We start from the raw sequence: 23,811 nt of genomic DNA, 5'->3' as shown, positions 1-23,811 counted from the left end.
ACATGTGCACAATGCAGAAGGCAGGGCCAGCGCCAGGCATGGGCAGGGCATAAAGTACACAGGGCCACACCTCCCACTCCATACACTGCCCCCCAACATGAATGGACATGCCATGTACACCCCCCGTGCACCCCCATACCCAAAACCAAGCTACGTGAATCCACACCCTGCACCACACAACAAACAACTAGGGAGACAGCCACAGCAGGAGTGGCTGCAGAGGAAGCCACACAGCACAGAAGCACAGGCCCAGGGCAACCCACACACCACAACAACACCACATCCATGGAAAGAAAGATGAGTACAACTCCCAAATGAACACACACACATACAATGAACAAACATCCTACTGGACACACAGCCTGCCAAGTCACACAGACATATCCCACACTAACACACAGCCACATACACAGACCACATGCCACCAGCAATGGAGCACAACAAATAAGAAAGCCAAAGGGAGGTGCACACAAATGGAAGGCCAAGGAGATAACCACCAAGCATGTGTACATCACATGCAAGACAAGGAATAGAGAGCAACGCCCTCACCCCAGCAAAGCACACATGGCTGGCACAGCGAGTGAACTCAAACCACAGTCACCTCAGTGCAACAAATCAGGGAGACAGCAAGGCAACCCATGTATAGGCACAGGGATGAAAGGAAGGCCCTGAAGTCAAACTGTGAACAGCCACACATATGTACACAACAACTACACAGAGTATGCCAGCAGCACAACACACAGGGCACATTGACACACTCCATGACTGTCAAACACAAGTAGGATTCTTCACACATACCCCCTCACACCTGCAGCACACAACCCCAGTGTCAGACACACAGAAGGGTGTGAATAATGTCCAGTCAATACACAGACAAACAATCACACTCCCTGCGGGTATCCACAAACATCACACACACACAGGGATGCCAGAACCAATGTCTGCACAAAAACAACAGCCAAACACATACCTCAACAGAAACAAAAGTGGAAACAACTTGACCAGGGGACTGGGCAGCACAGACAGTTGAACTGCACATGAGCAACCATGACTGCTGAACAGTCCTAGAACAACACAGATAACTAATTGGGGAAATGTCATGAGTGGCACAGTGCTCCTGTCCAAATGAAGTGATGGGGAGGCACGCACACAGGTAACACAAGGGGACAACTGACATCAAAGTGAAGTTGTGTGCACTTCATGAGTGGACAAGGCAGCAGTGTACCATACACAAATAGAGGGAGTGTTGACTCACAATGTCAAGGCATCTGAAGCACAGATAGGGGATGGTATGACACCGCATACCACATGCCACACTGGAGGCAATAAAGCACCATGTGACAGCAATGCATGAGAACATCAAACCCACAATGTCAGTGTGGTTGAGCAGGTAAGCACAGTGAGAACAAACAGTATCAAGACACACAACTGTTCAACAAAACAAAAACCTGACTTGCCAGTCACACACTCTGCATACACACAATTGGCAAAAGCAACAAGAAGGAGTCAGCCATAACTGCAAGGACACACCAACACAGTGCACAATATACAACTCACACATGTGCACACAATCACAATCACAGGCCTGAACAATCACACAAACAGGCACTCTGCTCCTGGGTGACACATGTGTGTAGTTGACATTGCATGGGCACACACAAATCAACACTCACGACAAACTCACCCCCTTCACACTGCTCACTTCCTGACCACCCAAGTGCACATTTTGAAAGTAACTCATGTGACTAGGATGACTGCCCATCACAATATGACCATACACCCACACTGCTGGGCACACAGAAAGTAAGAAGACACATACATGATGACCCTGGCCAGGCTGCCTGCAAGCCTCTGGAAAGAATCACACACTGTGCTGGCGGTGCCCCCAAACCTGACATGTGTACAATATAGCCAACATGAACAAAGAATGAAAATTACAACAGTGTACCATCTAAAAACAACATCATTGCACCCACAAGTATCACAGTCAGGAAGATCTGAAGTCCCTGTCACCCCAGTACAAAATTGAACATGTCAGACAAGCTATTGGCAATGTTGAAGTGGCACACAGGGCATGTGGCACAGTAAAACATATACACACAGAAAAAACGTTATTTAGTAACGACACTGACCAAACAGACAACAGGAGCAACTGTCTTTATTCACAAATTGCTCAGATAGGCACCAATATTAGACAAGAGCAAGGCACAAAATGCAGAGCCTGTACATGAGAAGCTGCACAGGCAGGGGGCACACAGCAGTGAACGACAAGGCCAGTGGGCAGGACAAAGTGCAGAGCTTGTCCATGAGAAGCTGCACAAGCAGGGGGCAAACAGCAAGGCCAGTGGCCAATCCAAGGTGCAGAGTGAGTCCATGAGAAGCTGCACAAGCATGGGGCAAACAGCAAGGCCAGTGGGCAGGACAAAGTGCAGGGTGAGTCCATGAGAAGCTGCACAGGGAATGTGTGTGACTGTACCCTGCCATGGTCAGCAACACAGTCTGGGGTGTCATGATGGGCAGCACAAGCACCGCTGTGGGAGAGACAGGTGTGTGAGGTTGACCAACATTCAGACTTGGCTGTCAGTCGGACTGGGAGCTGGCTGTGCGTCGGGCACAGTTGGAGCACTGGACTGTTGAGAGAAAGGCCCAGCTGGGGTAGAGCTATCAGTGGCTTGGGAAGCCAGAGGGCTGCTTGGACCAGGTGGTGTAGTGGCACGTGGAGGAGGAGTCATGCTGACGTGAGACACAGTGTGGGTGGGAGATTGTGGAGGGGTGCCTTTCCACTTCTTGGGGATTCTAAATGGCTTGCCTGACTTTGGATCAATGGGAAGTGGTGTGGACACAACAGGCACACTCAACACCAAGGCTGCAGCAGGTGCAGACGCTGGCCCTCCCTCTGGGCACATGCTGGACCCAGGGATACGCTTCACCTGGCCTTGCCTCTGCCCCTCCATACCCTGTTTACCAGGTGTTCCCCCTACAGTGCCATCCTTTCCCTGCTTCACTGGACTTGGAATGGGAGTCGAGGTAGTGGGTGATTCTGCCTTGGAGCCCTTCTTATGTGCAGCCTTGGCAAGCACCACCTTCTCAGTGGGCACAGCAACTGTCTGCTTGTCTTTGCGAGATGCTTTTGGGACAGGAGATTCCTTGGCTGGGGATGGCTCTGAGGCATGTGACCCTGAGGTCTGCTTCTTTGCTTTTTGGGCCTTGGTGTCGCATGACGGGGTTTTGTCTTTGCGCTCTGTGGTGGCTTTGGTTTTCTGTGGGAATGGTGTCTGTGCCCTGGACCCCTTGGGCTGCTGCTGTGTGCTACGTGTGCTGTATCATGCCCTTGAGGTCTGTGTAGCGTGGTCACTATCGTCAGACGTGGCCATTGGCATGGGGGTGGACAAAGGGACTGGAGCTGGACTACGAGATTGTGCCAGTTGAAGGGCTGCCGTCACTGCAGAGGACAAAGACTGGACAGTCCGGTGCAGCCAACCCACGTCTGAATGTATGCCCTCCACGGAAGCAACCACCTGTGCCAATTTATTGTCGTGGTCAATGAATGCATTGAGGAGAGCTGTCTGGCCTACACACAGCTGGCGCAAAAGGTCCACAGACTCAGCACTGATGGCAGCAGGGGGGACAGGGGCAGGGGCAGCGGTGCCTGGGGTGAAGGACACTCTTCCCCTCTTACTGGTGTGAACACGGGCAGCACTAGAGGAAGTGGCTGGGAGGGTGGACACTGTTCGCTCTGTTGTGGAAGATGATGAAGAGTCCCCCTTCCCTGTGCCTGCCAACATGGATGTGTCACCGCTGGCATCAGATGACGTAGAACTTTGCGTCTTGGGCTGTGATTCCTCCAGCAGACTCCTGTCCCCCTCTGAGGCGCTGGTCACATCTGTGTCACTGGGCTCCTGTGCAGCTGTTGTGCTTGTTTCCCCATCACTGATGTCCGTCCCCTGTCCCTCCGTGACCACGGGAGATGCTGCATGAGAGAGAGAGCGATGTAGGGTCAGTTCAGTGTCAGCAACAGAACAAACACATGCAAGCAAAGCAACACTGAGGATGACTAAATCGACATGTTGAACACCACCCTGTGCAATAACATTGTGCAAACACACTTTTGTTACTCAAACAGTGCGCGTAAACAAGAAAAGCAGGCATAAGTGAGCCATGTTATGACCACACAGCACAACATCCTGCATGTGGCTCCGTTCAAACAGTAACACTAATAGCTCAGACCTGAAGCCCACCACCCAGAAAGCCATTGAAATGCCCAGTACTCGAATTCCCTTAGGAAGTACAGCTTGGACAAATGCATGACAGCTGCACCCAGCACAGAGGCCACTTACAAGCCACTGCATCACACTAACAACATCACATAGCCCATCTCTGGCACAGGCTTGGTATACATGCAGCCACTCACAGCCAAAGTCACCCTTCCCAGAATACTCATCCCTACTTTGCTGCTGACTCTCCTTCAATCGTGCATCCAGCTCATGCTGTGTCACGGCCAAGATGCAGCACATTAGTGGTGTCATCCTGCGCCATGCCAACCTGCCAGTGCGAGGGAGCAGCCCCAGTGTCATCTCCGCAACGTTCTTTGCCAGCCGTGAAATGTCGCCCCACCTCCTGTGGCAGTGAGTGCACTGGCGGTTTGAGACACCCAGAGCCTGCACCTTGGTTGCAATGGCCCTCCACATGGCCTTACGCTGGTGAGCTGCAAGCATTGGAGACAAGAAGGGGAAAACATCAGAAACACAGTTATGTAACAAAAACTCTCAGTACAGTAGCATGATACTGACTCATCTCAACTCCACAGATATGTCTTGCAGAAACAGGAATGCATCTCACAGGGTACATCTGCATGTGAGAAGCACACGTAAATGCATGCAGGTGTGAGTGGGGACACAGTAGCTGCACATCTCATATATAAGCAGGATGCCAGCACAGAAAGCCATGTGTAGTCTGCCCACATCTACTGTCCATTTCCAGGTAGAGCAAGGCATACGTCACATATCAACATTTGTTTGGGGCGACTGTGTCCAACACTGCACAGGCCTCAATGACCTTGCCCTGTGAATAGCTCACTGTGTCATGTATGTCACATTGAGGGGCATGATCTCACAAACCCACACCCTTCTCACAGGGCCAGTCGTGTGCAATCTACAGGGCTGATATGGCTCATTGATGGAGAGTCCTGCAAAAAACACACATGTAACACTGTAAATTCAGTGCTGTGTCCATGTCAGATTGGGCGGTGACTGTGCAGGCCAGGTGGGCTCACACTGAGATGGACAACAGGGACCCACACATCCATTCACACAAGCAATCACTGTCCTGACTCCTGCATTAGCAATTTGCTGCGTCACTGTATGGCTGACAAGACAAGACATGTCCCTCCAATCTTGATGTGCAGGCAGGGAAACATGTGGAGTAGGGTACACCTCCCTTCACCCTAGGAAACAGCATGTTAGGCAGTGCATGACACAACCCCACGCTCTCAGGTAAATACTGCATCAGACCAACTACATGTGTGCCCCCCCAGGACTCTCAACCTCACTGTTGAAGACCTACCACGACATTTGGGGCACCATATAGCCTTGGGTACTGTGTGAGCACCTCGTCCACCAGGACCTCCAGCTCCTCGCTTGTGAAGGGACTGGCACGGATCTTCTCAGTCCTAGCCATCACTGTGGACATGAGACAGCAGCGGTGGCAGTGGCTGGTGAGGGGACTCAGTCCCTGGAGGTAGCAGCAGGTGAGGGTCTCAGGCAGCAGTCCCTAGAGGCAGCAGCACGTGAGGGGTCTCAAGGCAGCAGTCCCTGGAGGCAGCAGCAGGTGAGGGGTCTCAGGCAGCAGGCTCTGTGAGCAGTGGAAATGTTGGGCTCTTTCCCACACATATATAGCCCCCTGGTGTCGTTTCAGTGGTTCTAAGCTGCTGCAATTGGCAGATCAGCCTTTTTCAAATGCATCCAATGACCGGCTCTGCGGTGGCGGAGCATGCCTACCGCAATTTTCAAAATTGCATCAGGCCACCACGATAGCGGATCCCATTGGCTGTAAGGGCATGGTCCATGGCGGTGACACACCGCAGGGGCCAGGCGGTAGCTACCGCGAGTTGGGTGCCATACAGAGACATGGGTGACCGGGATTTTGGTGGCGGAGCATGCCAACCGCCATTTGAAGCTATGTATATGCCTATCCCTACTGCCAGTGTGTCTTGTAATGCACAAGACACACTGGCGGTAGGGATAGGCATATACATAGCTCCAAATGCCGGTTGGCATGCTCCGCCACCAAAATCACGGCCAGTATGGGCAGTCTGCAGCATCACATTGTTGACTCTGTGCGTTATTGTTTTTTTGGAGCATGTTTCGGGCACCTATGGACACATCATGTTGTGTCAATATCAATGGCATGGTAGCCTTGGATGATGGACTGTAGGCAAAATTGGGGATGGTGCTCACTGCCTGGGAAGTTTAATATGGCATTTGTGAACAGTCAACGGTGGTCCAGTATTGCCTGCACATTGATGGGATGGGTGTGCTTTTATTTACAGTAATTGTGTGCGGTGTTGGTAGGTTGAACTAGTAGGACACGTGTGCAGTCAACTGCCACCATACCTGCAAGCGGCACGCCGTCAATAGTGGAACGTTTCACCCGTGGAAGAAATCCTAGTGATCACCTCTTTGCACCTATTTTTCAAAACAGCTGTCTAGGCTGAACATTACTACTATTGAACTGAAGGAATTATCCCGTAACTCTGCTCCACTAACTATAGTGAAAATAGTGGATACTAAACAACCTGTGGACTCCTTACGTCGGTGACCCATCAATATAAATGTTCCCTGACTCTTTCTCTTAAAATATTATTTTTGATTTGGAACTGCCATCAACCGTAGGAATACCTCGGTTCTCTAAACAAATCTTCCGCCGATTGTGCCACTATTATTCCTCTGCGAGTAACCCTTTTGAAAGAATTGAGTGGCCTGGCTCCATTCCTAGCTCGGTACCCATTTTCTCAAACCAACTGTTTGTAATGTTGAATAAAGCCCGGTACTATAATTAAATGACGTTGGAAATGAAGATGTATAACTCACTTTCCACTAAATGACTTACTCTATGCGCCCTGAAGAAGGAGCTGTTAAGTTATTATAAGATCTCCGAAACGCGCGTCGGCGCTTGTCTTCTGTGCATTTTCTAGCACTTGTTTTTTGTAATTTGTTGTTCACTGTCTTGTCACACTGTTATGGTTGTTCTTTATATGTAGATCTTGATTTGTTCATGTTTTACTATTGTTATTTATTGCCATTATGTTTTGTGCTGGCTTAGATGTGTCTCACTTTATCACTGTCACCTATTTTGTATGATATTTTTTATCTTTATCATTATAAAAAAAATGGAAAATGAAAAATGACTTAATAAATTAATTAACCATTTTCTGTATACTTTTGGTCTGTGGGTTTGATCTATTGTATGGACTTATTGCCTATTTCTAAAATATATATGTGTAGGAAGTCTAGTCTGTTTTGCTGAATGTGTCAATATCAATGGCATGGTAGCCTTGGATGATGGACTGTAGGCAAAATTGGGGATGGTGCTCACTGCCTGGGAAGTTTGATATGGCATTTGTGAACAGTCAACGGTGGTCCACTATTGCCTGCACATTGATGGGATGGGTGTGCTTTTATTTGCAGTAACTGTGTTCGGTGTTGGTAGGTTGAACTAGTAGGACACGTGTGCAGTCAACTGCCACCAACACAAGTGTATGTGCCGGCTATAGCGTGGTAGCCTTGCTTGCTCACCAGCTGTTCCTGCGCAGTGTGGGTGAACTGAATGTGCTGGTGAATCAAGATGATGAGGGCATCCAAGACAGGAGAGATGTACCTTGATAGTGCTGCCCGTGACACTCATCCAACTCTTACTTTAGTTCATTGTAAGGTATCAGTGGCCAACAAGTGATGCACAGCCAGCATCTTTGTCTGCGGAGGGATGTTGATTGTCTGCTGTGTCGGTCCGGCCAGCCTGTGGGGAATGTGGCTCTGGATGCATGTCCTTTGGAACATGTGGTGTGCAATTACATCCACTGGTGTCATGTGTCTGAGGCTGTTGTGCATTTGTAAGGCACCCAGTCTATTCATGCGCTGACTTGTTGGTATACTGGGGTGGGTTTGTCCTGGTAGTGTTGTAGGTTGGTTTAGTGGCACTGTTGTGTCTCCAAGCAGCTGGATGAATATCTCCATGGCATCTGTTGTTTTTCATATGTGTCTTTGGGCAGTGCTACCTTCATACTGCATGTCATTGTTCAACTTAAGAGCAGAATAAAGGTTGTCCACACTCCCTGCTGATCACGTACCTTATCCACTTTTTGTGTGCCACATTGACAATCTGTGTGATTGTTGAGAGTATTGGGTAGTGGTGTAATGGTGTCTTGTTACAGGGGTACACATACTCTGCAAATGCTTTGCATTATCTGTCACTTTCAAGCTTTGGATTCTAATTAGCAGCAGATGTGGCATGTCTACTGATGATAGTGGATATTAGCACATGCTTGTGAATATGTAAGTGAATGTCTCTGAACTTGTGTGGATTTTAAGTGGCACTGAATCCAAAAACAGTCCTGCTAAACTTTCCACATTGTGTTGTTAATGTGTCCCCTGCCATGAGTGCACAAGAAGGTGTGGCAGGCACAGCAGCCACGTGGAAGCCAGCAGTGTCTCTGCTTCCCACATGTCCTGTATCATATACTCTCAGGGCTGGGTACACAAGAGCTTGAAATGTAACTATTGGCATTCACAGAGACAGTTACCATATTGGTTCTGCTCACTGTGCAAATACAGAACAGGTGTATGACTATTTTGTCTCAAGGTGGCACAACATCTTACTTGCGCTGTATGCTTTAAGTGATGCCAGTCAATATTAGTGATGTGACTACAAAATTTTGCAAATTTAGGCACATCTAATTGTGTGTTGCAATGACGTGTCTCCTTTCATCTCACCTAGGAGGCGACCGAATGTGTATCGTCCCTTCACCCTGCTGGCTGACATGGAGGATAATGACGTAATACGCTGAGTCCGTCTGCACAGAACAAACCTACAAGACCTATGTGCAATGTTGGAGCCACACCTGCGTCCTCGCAGGACGTATCCAACAGCACTCACAGCAACGTCAAAGGTGATGGTGTTCCTGCATTTCTTGGCTACTGGGTCATTCCAGAACACGGTGGGCATTGTAGGGGGTATGTCTCAACCAACCTTCAGCATGGTGCTATGGGATGTCCTGTCAGCTATGATGCAATACAAGGACCGATTCATACATTGCCCAAGGAGGCAGGAATTGGCAAATGTAAAGGGGGATTTTAATGCACTTGGACACATCCCAAATGTTGTTGGTGCAATAGACTGCACACATGTTGGCCTGGTTCCACCACAGACATGGGAGCACATATACAGGAATCAGAAACATTTCCATTCAATCAATGTGCAGGTGGTGTGCCAGGCCGATATGATCATCTCACATGTTTGTGCCAAGTTTCCAGGATCAGCCCACGATTCCTACATCATGCGCAGCAGCATTGTGCCCCAGATGATGACCAATTTGCTTCCGGAGCGGGCATGGATTGTGGGTGAGTACGCAGAGTCAAGTCGTGTGCTGTATGTGTACTATGCTGTCCTCGGCCACAGTTGAGACACTCAATCTGTATGTATATTTCACACTTAGGAGACTCTGCATATCCCAACGGCCCTTGGTTGCTGAGCCCACTACGCAATCCCAGGACACCAGCTGAAGTCCGCTATAACAATGCCCATGGGAAGACACGTCGGGTGGTGGAGCGAACATTTGGACTACATAAATCGCATTTTCGCTGCCTGGACAAAACTGGAGGGGCTCTGCAGTACTCACCCAAAAAGGTGTGTCAGATGGTAGTAGCATGCTGCATGCTACACAACCTGGCTTTGCGGAAAGGAATTCCCTTGATCCTGTATGATGATGACCAGCCGCAGCCACCACCTGCAAACCCCCAACTGTCGAGTGACGAGGATAGTGGTGAGGAGGAAGGTGTTGACCAGCGTCAGCAGCTCTTCAACAACTACTTCACTTGAAGGTGAGTGAGAATGTACAACGGGGACGTTGTCTGCTGATGTTGTGCTTGGTGAAACGGTCTATGTGAGCTTTGTGACTGCAGCCTGTTGTTGAGTCAGTGCTGGCTGCAAATATGTTGGTAACAGGGTAGTTTGGCACAGCTACTTGATGTCTATGTCGTTACTGTTGCTCATTGGAATGTGTGCAGATTGGAGTACCTTGATGACAAGGGTTGTGCAATGGTTGAAAGGCCACCACCTGAGTAGCACATAATGTTCTGTTGTGTTTTCCTAGGTCCCTTCAGCCTCTACTTGCCTTCAGTGAATCCCAGCTCCTGTGACATTGTAATCATGGGTGACATTGCACATACTGTGATAAATATGGAGCAGACACAACTACATGTTGCCTGATTAGTGTTTATTTACAATGTGTATATGTGAGAGGGAAGTGGATATCTACATAAATGTGAATGGTGAATCAATGATTTGGCAGGGATGGTAGATGAGACAATCAAGTAAGCACAACATTGCTGTTGTGACACAGTCCAACAGACGGATGCCATTTCCATGGCAGTGTGAGTGAGGACAGTGTACAAATCCTATGGCAGGATGAAGAGGGGTGCCATCATGGCTGGCTCCTTGACTGGTGTTTTGCAGGTGCTTTGCCATGGGATGCTCCCAAGGTTTTCTTTGGACGGCCCCTTGATCTTTTGGCAGGGGGACACACAGGTGCAGGCTCATGGGAGGCTGAGGAGTCCCCCCTCTCCATGACCGCAGGGAAGGATGTGGAACTGTCATCCTGCGAGCCACCGGAGGGAGGTGGAGGTGTTGGTTTTGCTGCAGGCCTGTCCCTTAGTACCGCCACGAGCTGACCCAAGAGGTCCATGATTTGGCCCTTGCGGTCTAAGAATTGGCCCATGCGGTTGTCTATGGACCTCAGCAGCTATTGTTGCTCAAGGACATCTTACTGAGCCTGGCCCATTTGTCCCTGGCACTGTTCATAGGCCCCAACGACTCTGGTGATGTTTGCCAGGGCTTCGGACCCAGTGTTCTGTTGGCTTTGAGTGACACTTGGCCTCCCACCTGGCCTGCTTTCACGGACCTGTTGCCTCACCACTGTAGGCACCCGCCTACTCTCCCTGATATCCGCAGTTGTTGGGGTGGGCTGGTTATCCTCTGGGGCAGGGCGAATGTTGCAGGCGGCAGTGGTAGTGGTGGTGGTGGTGGCGGTGGCACAGGTCATTCCAGCAGGGGTCAGTGTTGATGTTGTTGCTGAGGGGGGTGGGGCAGTGGTGGCCTGGGACAGATTGCGCCCTGACACACCAGATGGTCCGGCTTGGTCCGCCACATCCTCAGTTTCCTGGTATTCCGGATCTTAGTGTCCATGTTCCGGGAAAGGAGACTGGCTCTGCAGGTTGCGGTTGTCGTCCTCTGCAGTCAGTTGTTGGTCACCTGTGGGACAGAGGGTAGATGGTCATTGCCTTACACCCCTCAGGCTTGCTGTGTTTGATGTTCCTTATTTACATGTTTTGCTACACACAGTTAAGTATTTCACACGTATGTGTGCACAGTGATGTGCGTCATGACATGATGTGGAGTTACATTACTTATTTTCAATGGTGTGACATGTAATTGGATACCATGCCCCACGTGTAGGATTTCTCATTACGATGAAAGGTCATCTGGCAACTGGCGGAGATACAACTTGATGTGAGGCATCTTTGCTGATTACACTGCCTGGCAGCCATTACATGTGCGCATGAAGTAGCCATAGTCATGTCCTGTGCTTGGATTTCTTTGTCCAACAGATCATGCTTGTTTGTTTTTCCTATGGTCCTTCATGCTCAGCACCCATGGAAGCTCAGCACCCATGGAAGTTACAGATGACATTCGTGGCACTGCATGTATGTTCCCATATTTGCTTAAACATGAGTTTTGGTGAGTCACAGTTCTGTTTCTCTCACAGTTCCGTATGCTTAGCTGTCTGCATACTGTCAATATATATTTAGTTTGCTCATATTTTGGTGTAAAGTGAGGCCTTGTGTTGTCATATGGCTCAATGAGGGATGGTGGGGTGCATGCATTGTCTGCTTACCTGTCCAGTTGTCATTTTTGGGGGGACTTTCTGACACATGCTAAGGGAGGGAGTGCTCCATCCTACTGAGGGGGGGTACAGGGTTGGCTGGTAGGAATTGTGGAGCAGGCCTCTCTACCCCAAACATCCCTCCCTGTAAAGATGGCCACCTACCTGTGAGTTGAGGGTGAAGCAGACAATGGCTGACACATGCTTCTGGCTGGGGTGGAGGGCTCCATCCTGCTGAGGGGGGGGGGGCAGGGGTGGCTGGTGGGAGTTGTAATGCTGGGTCCCAAGACACATTCCCCCTCCCTGTGAAGATGGCTACCTACCGCTTAGTTGAGCGTGAAGCAGACAATGGCTGACACATGCTTCTGGCTGGGGTGGAGGGCTCCATCCTGTTGAGGGGGGGACAGGGTGGCTGGTGGGAGTTGTGGAGCAGGCCTCCCTACCCAAAACATCCCTCCCTGTGAAGATGGCTACCTACCTGTTAGGTGAGGGTGAAGCAGACAATGGCTGACATGCTTCTGGCTGGGGTGGAGGGCTCCATCCTGCTGAGGGGGGGACAGGGGTGGCTGGTGGGAGTTGTAGTTCTTGTTGGCTGGACACATTCAACTCAGTTGCTGTTGGGTACCTTTGTGGTGAATCAGGTTGAGTCGAGGTTACATCTGTGAGACCTGTGTTGGGTATTGTGGTGCAGAATAATGGACTTGGGCCTAGGAGGTGTAGCTTTGTAGTTGTGCAAAGCAGTACATAGCAATGTGATGGTATACATTTGTTAGTACTTACCAACCTCCACTCCCCCGGCTATTCCTTCAAGACTCTCTGGGTGCAGGATGACAAGCACCTTCTCCTCCCATGCAGAGTATGTTTTGGGAAGAATGGGGGGCTTCCACTAGTCCCCTCAGCCAGCTCATGGTTCTTTGCCCTCTTCTTCTTGACAACACTCTTTAGGTCATGCCACCACTTCTGTATTTCCTGCTTGTTGCGGGGGGTGGTCCCTACGGCATTTACCTTGTTCACTATTCTTACCCACATTTGGGTCCTGGTGGCTAGTGGGGTCTGATGGACCATGTTACCAAAGAGTTGTGGTTCAACTCTTATAATTTCATCTACCATCACTGTCAACTCTGTTTCTGTGAATTTTGGCATTTTATGTAGTGCCATGGCGTGTGCTGTGCTGATGTTTTGGGGTGCAGTTGTGAGGGTGGTGTGTGTGGTGTAAGTGTGTTGTGTTTGTGGTGTGATGTGTGCAGCTTTGCCTCTATGTTTTGCTCTACTGTTGGGCCCTTCAGTTGTGTAGTTTTGCAAAGGATTGTGGTCAGGAAAGGGGCTGGTTTTATGCTCAGCTATGTGGGTGTGGCAAGCTAGTGTATTGCTGTCAGGTGGTTTGTGTGGGTTGTCCTGTGATTTGTTGGTTTGAATTTGCCATGGGGGTGTGTCATTGTGAGGTTTAGGTTAATTTGGGAGCAGGGCTAGTTTTCTTTGTGCATTTCGTGGCCTTATTGTGTGTTTTTGTCATCGGATGCCATTTTTTTCACAGAGCCTCCGCAGCGATGGCTGTGCTGCAGCCCATCCACCGGATATCACATTCATTACTGTTCGCGACTGCTGTGCAATCGGGGATATCATGATGTCACGGGCGGTTACTCCACGTGTCTGGCGGCGGTTTGTTTCTTTTTTGCTGCGGATCCGACCGTCGCAGTCGGATTTTCACCAGCTCCGCCGGTTACGGGTGGATTTTTGATACCTCCTACCACCACGGTCGGAATATTTTGGCGGTTTATCATATTCTGACCTGTGTCTTTCCCGCTGGTCCGGCGGGCAGTATTTTCCCGCTACCATGGCGGTCGGGATGGTTTTCCGACAGCCATCCTAATAGACCCCTTAGTCTTTTTTTTTACAGAACAGTCCATCGGAAGAAAAGGTTCTAAATATCTGAAAAAAATATAGATGTCAAAAATATCGAAGTCCAAAATATCGTTTTTTTATGTGTACAAAATAATGTTAAAACACATATTATAAAATTAACTAACAAAACATAGTTATTTAGATATAATAAACATAACACATTTTTTTTATAAACAAATTTAATTTAACAAAATGTAAACAAGCATATATGCAATTAAATATATGAATGTAAATTTACTTTAACAGTATTAATAAACTAATAACTTTAATTTATTTTAAAATATTATAAATATATACAAATTAAATATAATATATATATATATATATATATATATATATATATATATATATATATATATATATATATATATATATATATATATTCACTGAAAAAACCATAGGTTTCACACACGTTATAGTTAGGAATTAGCATTTAAAAAACCTTGCAAATTCACTGAAAAAACCATAGGTTTCACACATGTTATAGTTAGCAGGACATTTCACTCGTGAAAAACCAATGAAATTCCCCCGTTATAGTTAGTGCAGGCAACTATAACTAACGCGACCGCAATCCTCTGCTGATGACGTCAGATATTACATCACTGATGACATATGTGTTTTTCTGAAAAAAAAATATTTGTAATATATGTATAGCTAAAAATTAATGGAAGAAGACATGGGTAAATAAGTGTCTAAATACAGTGATGTAATATCTGACGTCATCAGCAGAGGATTGCGGTCGCATGAGTTATAGTTGCCTGCACTAACTATAACGGGGGAATTTCATTGGTTTTTCACGAGTGAAATGTCCTGCTAACTATAACATGTGTGAAACCTATGGTTTTTTCAGTGAATATATATATATATATATATATATATATTCACTGAAAAAACCATAGGTTTCAGGGGTGTTATAGTTAGCTGGACTTTTCACTTGTACAAAACCATTGAAATTCCCCCGTTATAGTTAGTTCAGCTAACTATAACTCGCGCGCCCGCAATGCACTGCTGATGACGTCACATATTACATCACTCATGACATGGTCAGTGACATTACTCATGACATCACTGATGACATCTCAAATGACATCACTGATGACATCACTGATGACATCATCCAGTGAATGTGTGTTTTTCTGAAAATTAAATATGTTTTATATATGTATATCTCAAGGTCGATGGAAGAATAAATGGGTATATAAGTGTCTAAATGGATGATTTGTTTTTGAAAAATTGATTGTGTAACTGACTGATTAAGTGTATCATAGTGAATACATGGCTTAGTGAGTAATGTTTAAATATGTAAATATCTGTATCAGTCTCTCACTTTGTGTATAAGTGGCTGCATGGGTTGGTGAGTAGCTACATGGGTGTCTATATAGGTTATTAGTTGGTTTTTTGAGTATCAGTCTGAGTGTCTGCATGGTTCGGTGGGGGGTATTACGTAGTGCATAGATGCATGAATGAGTGACTCACTGTTTGTATGTGTTGAACACAGCATGTGTGCAGGACTGTATGGGTGGATGAGTGTGTGTATGGGTGTGTTAGTGAGTGAATGACTGTCTCAATAGTGTCTTTATGAGTAACTACATATGTTTTAAACTAGTATATGTGACTATTGGTGTATATATGTGAGTATATGTGAGAGTGAGAGATTGAAAGAGTTCCTGTATGAATAAGTATGTGTTTCTATAAGTGATTGTTTAAAAGACTAAGTATGTGTAAGTTTCCGTAGAAGTAAGTGTGGTGGTGTGTGTATAAGTGTATATGCAAGTAAATGTATGTTTGATTCTTTATCAGCATGAGTGACTATGTGTGTGAGTAACTCTATGGATGAGTGGCATTGTGTAACAGGATGTATAGGTGTATGAGTACATATGATGAGTGAGTACATGTATGAGTGACTGTATAGGACTGTTGGTGAATGAGTGGATGTGTATGTGGATCTTAGAATTACTGAAGAGGTTGTTGTAACTGGTATTGGTATGTCCATTGTTTTGAAAATTTTAGTCTCTATTTTTGAATGTGTGTATCAAAGGTTATATTAGGGTGAGAGGAGGTCTGCCACTCTTATCACAAGGATGATGTCATCAGTGATGTCATCAGTGATGTCATTTGAGATGTCATCAGTGATGTCATGAGTAATGTCACTGACCATGTCATGAGTGATGTAATATGTGACGTCATCAGCAGTGCATTGCGGGCGCGCGAGTTATAGTTAGCTGAACTAACTATAACGGGGGAATTTCAATGGTTTTGTACAAGTGAAAAGTCCAGCTAACTATAACACCCCTGAAACCTATGGTTTTTTCAGTGAATTTCTGAGGTTTTTTAAATGCTAATTCCTAACTATAACGTGCCTGAAACCTATGGTTTTTTCTGTGAATTTCAAAGGTTTTTTAAATGCTAATTTCTAGCTATGCCTACAGAGATAGGACATGTGAAGAAAGAAGAAAAAATGCACAGAAAGAAACAAAAGAAGTGCAGAAAGAAGCAACAGAAGTCCTCAAATACGAAGATAAGTGCAGGAAGAAGGATAACGTGCAGAAAGAACAAAAAGAAGAGCAGAAAGAAGCCTTGTTGCAAAATCATCCTGTACCCTCAACTTTTTCAGACGGAAACTGGTGGTAACTGAGTTTGACTAACCAGTCCTAGAACCAGTGCTATGTTAAAAGACACTTAGAATACCAGTGAAAACACCTACATACACTAGGGAACATTATGCGTTGGGGTCCCCCTGTGATTAGCCTTACCTCCTCTATAAGCCCCTAGTATATAATAGGGCATGGGGATTAAAACTACCTCTTAAAACAGGCCACAGGGCGTTTTTGCACACGTTAACTCAGGCCCCGTCCCCTCCTTTCACCATTGTGTAAACACGCCCTGTGTCTGTTTTTAGTTGGGAGATTAAGTTCATTTGAGTCCTGAGGGTCCCTAGGGTCCAACTAGCCCACTAGGTACCTCCAGTAAGTGCCACAGAGCTGCGTTGCAGAGAGGTGTAAAAAGTGGCACGGCCTGGACCACCTCTCTGCAATGCAGCTCAGTGGCGCTTACTGGAAGCACTTGGTGGGCTAGTTAGCCCCCAGGGGCCCTCAGTATTGAAGGGAAATTATATCCCCAATTTAAAACGTGCCATGGTGCGTGTTTGCACACGTCACCTCAGGCCCCGTCCCCTCCCTTCACCACTGTGTAAACGCGCCCTGTGGCTGTTCTAAGTTGAGAGATTAAGTCCCCTTGAATCCTAAGGGTCCCTAGGGTCAAACTAGACCACTAGGTACCTCCAGTAAGCGCCACAGAGCTGCGTTGCAGAGAGGTGTAAAAAGGGGCTTGGCCTCAGAACACCTGGCTGCAGCGCAGCTCCCTGGTGCATACTGGAGATTCCTGTTGGGGGCGCGTTTGCAGAGTGCTGCACGGAGGGGGCATGGCCTCCGGCACGATGCCAGTCTTTTATTTATTTTAGTTTTTTAAGAAGGGGGGCTGTTTGGTTCCCCTTCTTATTCTAATTTATTGGCCCTGATGACCCCATCCCCCAGGGCCTGTCTCCTAATTATATTTTTTTGACCCCAATCCCCAGGGCCGGCCACTGTTTTTTATTATTTTAAAAAAATATATATTTATAGACACACCTAGGACATGCTGGACAAACCGTACGTACCTATCACCATGACGATTTGCGTGATATTCATTAAAAGGCGACTATGCATACAATGAATCCACGTGGAATGTATTTACACCACTAGTGAAGCTCTGACATGTCTGATGCCCTACCGTGCCTAATCCTGGTAGACACCCTTGTCGTTTATTTATACAAACATGGGTAGCTATTGACGGGCACATTTAATACACATGCACAAAAAGCCATTCAAAGGGGATTCGACAAAAATTCGACCAAAACTATGCAAGAAACCCCCCTCACGGTTAATAAAACACACATCCACTGCCGGATGTGTAATACTTTTTATTTTACTCTCTGGAAAGGGGACGAACATCACTTGAGAGTCACAGCGCGCTCCTGACAGAGCCGAATGCTGTGTTACATCCACCATTGCCTGCCGAGTGCCACACACCTCTGTGTTGTATTCCACTAGCTAGTGCATATGCTATGACACTCTCTAGCCCATGTGCACTGTAACACCACCCCGTGAATATGTCATGCCACACTTGTCTTCGCACGGGTTATATTGCCCCATCTAACGTGCCTTCCTCGATGCCTATGTTATAACGCACAGTGCTATGCCATACATATTACAATCTGGGATCCATATCTTTGTCACAGTGCATATGCAACGTTACACTCCCCAGCACATATTTTATATTACAACTTTAGAGACTAGTTAGGTTACACAACACTGCCCTGTGCATATTACACTCCAAGGCGCATATCGCATAGCACGCGCTAGTGCCTGTGCTATCTCGCGCTCTCCAATGAATCTGTCATTGCGCACAATGTATTGCATATTATATTTCACACCCGGTTCATCTTATATCACACTTTTTGGTGCATAGTTTATACCATACACTATATCTAGTTTTCATTTTCAATCGTGCTCTCAGGACTATGTTCTATATAACACTGTGTTCACCTACCCTTTTCACGGGCATTACATTTTGCGATAGGGGGTGGAGGGTCAGGGGGTGTTTCTGCCAAGTGAGCCCGGAGTCACAGTCACAAACGTCCTCTTCTTCCTGAATAAAAGTGAGATTATGCTGCATACTTGTTCATATTTTAAGTAGTTCGCACAGACACAATGTTTTAAAAACAATAAAGTTCCTAATACCCGCCTTCTCTGAACAGTTAGCTTGCTGCCCCATCCCCCTCCTCCCTATCCTCTGTTGTGTGAATCCATGGACTAGCCTCCTCCCTCCTGCCATGCATGGTCTGATGTGCTGCGACTGCCCTCAATTTAGTATGATGTACCAGTCCACTCCTCCTGCCCTCCATTGCCCAATTCTATGCCCCATCATTGACCTCCTGCTTAAACTCTGTGCTTAGCTTGCTGCCCCTATTCTCCTTCCCCCTGCCCTCCGATGTCTTTGTGCATGCCCCTGCTCCATCCTTTTTGCCCACCATGTCCCATGGACCTGCCACTCCTATCTACTCTGAGTGTTCTGTTGAGCTGCCACTCCCCTCCCACCTGCCTAGCATTGTCAGATGACTGTAACCTGTCCCTGCCACCTCCACCCTGCCTGTCCACATGCCATGCCCCTATCCTCTTCCTCCTGTCCTACATGGTCCATTGTACTGCCACACCCTTCTGCCCTCCCTGGTCTGTTGTGCTGCAACTGCTCCTCCTGCCTGCCCCGTGTGGTCTGTTGTGAGGTCCCTTCCCCTGAACTTTCTTGTCTGTGCACAGGTCCTGACCCTCCCTTCTATCCTCCATCGTCCTTTGTGCATGCCCCTGCACCCTCCTTCTTGCCCATCATAGCCATTGTGCTGCCACTAACCCTCCCACTTGCCATGCATGGTCTTCTGTGCTGCCATGGCCCCTCCCACCTTTCCTGTGTGGTCAGTTAGCTGCCCCTGACCCCCTCCCACCTTACCTCCATGGTCTGTGTGTATGCCATCACAGTTTCACTGTTGCTCTTCATGGTGTGTCTTGCTTCTAGTACCCATCCTGCCTGACCTCCATGGCTATCTTTCTGCTCCTGCCCTGCCCCCTTGCCCCCAGCCCTCCGTTTACATGTGCAGACCCCTACTCCCTCCCTCCTGGCTTGTCTGTTCCATTGTAACGCCCCTGATCCGTCCCTCCTGCCCTTTATGGTCTGTTATGCTGCAGCTTTCTCTCCTGTCTGTCCATTATGGTCAGCTAGCTACCATTGCCTCTTGCCCCTCTGTTCTCTGTTGTCCATGTGCATGGTCCTGTCCCCTCCCTCTTGCTTTCTATGGATTGTTGTGCTGCACTCCCGTCCTGCATGCCCTGTGTGGTGTATTGTGCTGCTGCAAACCCTGATGCCTGCCCTGCAGGGTCAGTTTGGTGCACCTCTCCATGTCCCTCCTGTCCTCTGTTATCCAAGTCCATGTCCCTATCCCATTTCCTTCCATGATCCAATGTACCATACTTGCGAACATTTTGAACTTGGTAAGAGGGAGATTTTGAAAAAAAACTGGGGTATTGATTTTCCCCTTTGAGTTACATTGAAAAAGAGGATATTGTAGACAGGAGACAGATCAAATAAAGCCCATTTGAGCTTAAAAACATTGGACGTTTCCTGGCTGAATCGGGTCTGTTGGCATGTATGGTTGTACTACCATTGCCTCTTCCTTCTGCCCACAATGGTCTATTACATTGCCACAGCCTTGAAGGAGGGTAGATTTTGTATCACAGGGGGCCCCTGGCCCGTTCTGTCCACACCTGAAGTATGAGACCCTTGTCCTTGCCCTGCCAGCCGCATTTGTAGGCCGTATTAAATTGACCAGCGGGTCCTGTGTTGCTATATAATTATCCTGAGACATCCTTACCACTCAGCCAGCATAAAACCCCTGTGTAGGCCCTTCTGTTCAATATGTAGGCCTCTTTGTTAAATTGACCATAGCTCTGCAATTGTAGTGTATAGCTGTCTGAAGGCAGGTTTGCGAGGCCTTCTGCTCCAAACTAGTAGCCCCCACCCTACCCGAGTGCTCCATGCTCGGTATCAAAGTTCAACATCCCCCTGAAGCTGTCGACATACAGTAGGCTGCATCCTGGACTGGTACTTGCTTCCTGGGCAGGTGTCCCGCTTTTAAGGAAGTGGCAACCGCAGAGCGTCAAGTTAGGAGAACTGAGGAGATTTTATACATGAATATATTGAATTCCCGTACAATACCCATTATTTTATGCTTGCTCTATGGAACTCACGATAAGCGATTGGCCTGAGAGACTGACCTTTTCACCCAGTCCATTGTCAGCATTAAGTGGGTAAATGACGAAATGTCTGGTAAAATCTGCAGACAAAGCTTTTGGGTAGCATACGTAGGTAGATGTAGCGTGCAAAGGAGCCCACAAAATGATATAAAAAGGGAGCACCCACAGATATCGACGGACTACCTCGCCGTCTGTATGTAGGTTAACAGGCTGTGCAGGTTTTCCCCAAGAGCTGGGAGCTCTTGTCTTCCTTTGCTTAAAATGTCTTGCTCTGCTTTGCTTGAAGTATCTTATTCTATTTTACCTATATGAAATGTCATGTTATGTTTAACCATTGTTCTCTTTACTTTTGCATTTAAAAGATTTTGTATTGTAATTGCAGGAATGCTTGCTCTAAGAGTAAACGTGAGTGTTCCTAGGTAACATTTTCCTTGGTGTAACTTGTTTCTCATGATGCATTTATAGATGTGTTTTCTCTCTCTCTCTGTCAGTACATTAATTGAGATACAGAAAATATTATGACAGCTGTATGATTATCTGGATTCTGTATTTTGTACTTTATGTCTCTATTCTGCGGTTTCTTTGAAATTGCATCTTCTCATTAAACTGCCATTGTATTCTGCCTCCAATTCCATGTCTCATATGTCTGTTTTCTTCATTTTTGGAGCAAGCGTTCCTAGGCACCCCGGCTCAAATTAAGGTGCCCCTTTTCTCCCTGACTCACTCTCCTGCTCAGTTCTGTGGTGGCTCCCGGGGATCTGGGGACCGCCCCTAGCTTCCTTGACCCGTAATAGATCTTCCCTCCAACAGCCTCTCTTGCAAGTCCTGTATTGTTGGTTTGTTGCCCCTGCCCCTCTTTCCACTGCCCTCCATAGTCTGTTGTGCTTCCACGGCCCTTCCTGCCTGCTCAGTGTGGTTAAATTGTTGCCTTTGCACACTCCTACCTGCCTTCAATTTTCAGAGTCCGTGCCCCTGGCCTCTGCCTCTCAACAGTATCCTATGAACAACTAGATTGCTAACATTCTATATTTATTACAAAAGTGTGGAACGCCTGACATCATCTTGATGTAATCAAAACTGTAATACCTAGAGCATTTCCTTTAGAAATGACATATATGAGAGGGTCTTATTGGCATCAAAATTATGGTTAGTGCTCTAAAAGACTAAAATAAGGACATATTTTCTGAGTTTTCAAATAGCCACAAAGCACTTTTAAATTATTTGTTATCGTTATGTTTTTTTATCCAGTTGACCACTTAATTAAATGTTGCACTTAGGGGAGAGGATGTGGTGTTAATTCCAGAACTGCAAACTTTGCAACTGGGGAACCAGGTTGAAGTTTCTGCTTCAGCTCGACATTCTGTGATTCTGGTCAAATCACTTAGTCTCCCCATGTCTACAACCAAAATGAATTTGTTCTTGTGTGATGTAACCAATGCTCATGTAAAGCACTCCAATACCTGACAAGTCTGCACTATATAACACTGCAAAAACACAAAATAATAAATGTTTTGCACACTTCTGTCATTGGGCTATATTTGGGCTACATCTGGGTGATTTTGGGCTACATTTGGGCTCTTTTGTCTCCGGTGGCCATCTTGGGAGATTTATTTGTTATGAAGTTTCCTAATTTCCTCAAGTACTGCAGTCTCCTCAGTAGGAAATGCTTTCAGTTTTCTACTTTGATTCCATCATGAAGGTATTCAGATATGTCACACGTTTGCCATAAATTCTGAATGTTAGCACTCTAATTGCTCATTAGATCACTGTAGTAAAACTACTGTTCACCATGGAAGTCTGCTCCTGGTATTAAAAGTGCATGTTTCAGTCTGCATGTCAGAATTTTTTAATGAAATAGAAGAGGATTTGAGAAGTCACTCAAAATGTGCCCTCATTTTCTTTCTTCAGCATTAATCATAATTTCTATGGCAAAATGAACCCCCTCATTGTGTTCCTTTTTAAATTAAATGTTTTAAGTGTTACCAGTTTATTCCAATCAAGATGGCTTCAGGTGTGCCATACTTTTGTCATAATGAAGACAGTAAGCGCTCTAGTTGTTTTTAAGAACATTCTGGGACATTCTGTCATTGGGCTATACTTGGGCTACATCTGGGTGATATTTGGGCTACATTTGGGCTCTTTTGTCTCTGGTGGCCATCTTGGGAGACTTATTTGTTAGGAAGTTTCCTAATTTCCTCATTTACTGCAGTCTCCTCAGTAGGAAATACTTTCAGTTTTTTACTTTGATTCCATCAAGAAGGCATTCAGATGTGTCACACATTTGCCATAAATTCAGAATGTTAGCACTCTTTTTGCTCATTAGATCACTGTAGTAAAGCTACTGCTCACCAGGGAAAACTGTTGCTGGTATTGAAAGTGCATGTTTCAGTCTGCATGTCAGAATGTTTTAATGAAATAGAAGAGGATTTGAGAAGTCACTCAAAATGTGCCCTAATTTTTCTTTCTGCAGCAGTAATCATACTTTTTATGGAAAAATGAACCCCCTCATTTTGTTCCTTTTTAAATTAAATGTTTTAAGAGTTACCACTTTAATCCAAGCAAGATGGCTTCAGGTGTGCCATACGTTTATCATAAGTAGGACTGTTAGCGCTCTAGTAGTTCTTTGGAACACTCTGGGAAGCTGCAGTAGAACACAAAGGAATCAACTGACAGTCTCTGCCCTTGTTGGATGTACATGTTTTACTGAGAATGTCAGACTTCATTCTCACATGACTGAGAAAGATAATGTGAATTTACAGAAAATATGCTCTCAGTTTAGCTTATAGATCACCTTCCAAACCTCTGTGGTAAAAGCATGAGAAAATATTTTTCTCTCAATCATGATATCCCAGCAGAAGGCTTTTTCACATGGTGAAATCACCTTAGAACATACCACAATTCCTAAAATGAGTA

The sequence above is a fragment of the Triturus cristatus genome, chromosome 2_1 (genome assembly GCF_964204655.1).
Source record: "Triturus cristatus chromosome 2_1, aTriCri1.1, whole genome shotgun sequence".
In the NCBI taxonomy this organism is placed as follows: domain Eukaryota; kingdom Metazoa; phylum Chordata; class Amphibia; order Caudata; family Salamandridae; genus Triturus; species Triturus cristatus.
Note: the sequence above shows the minus strand (reverse complement) of the source record.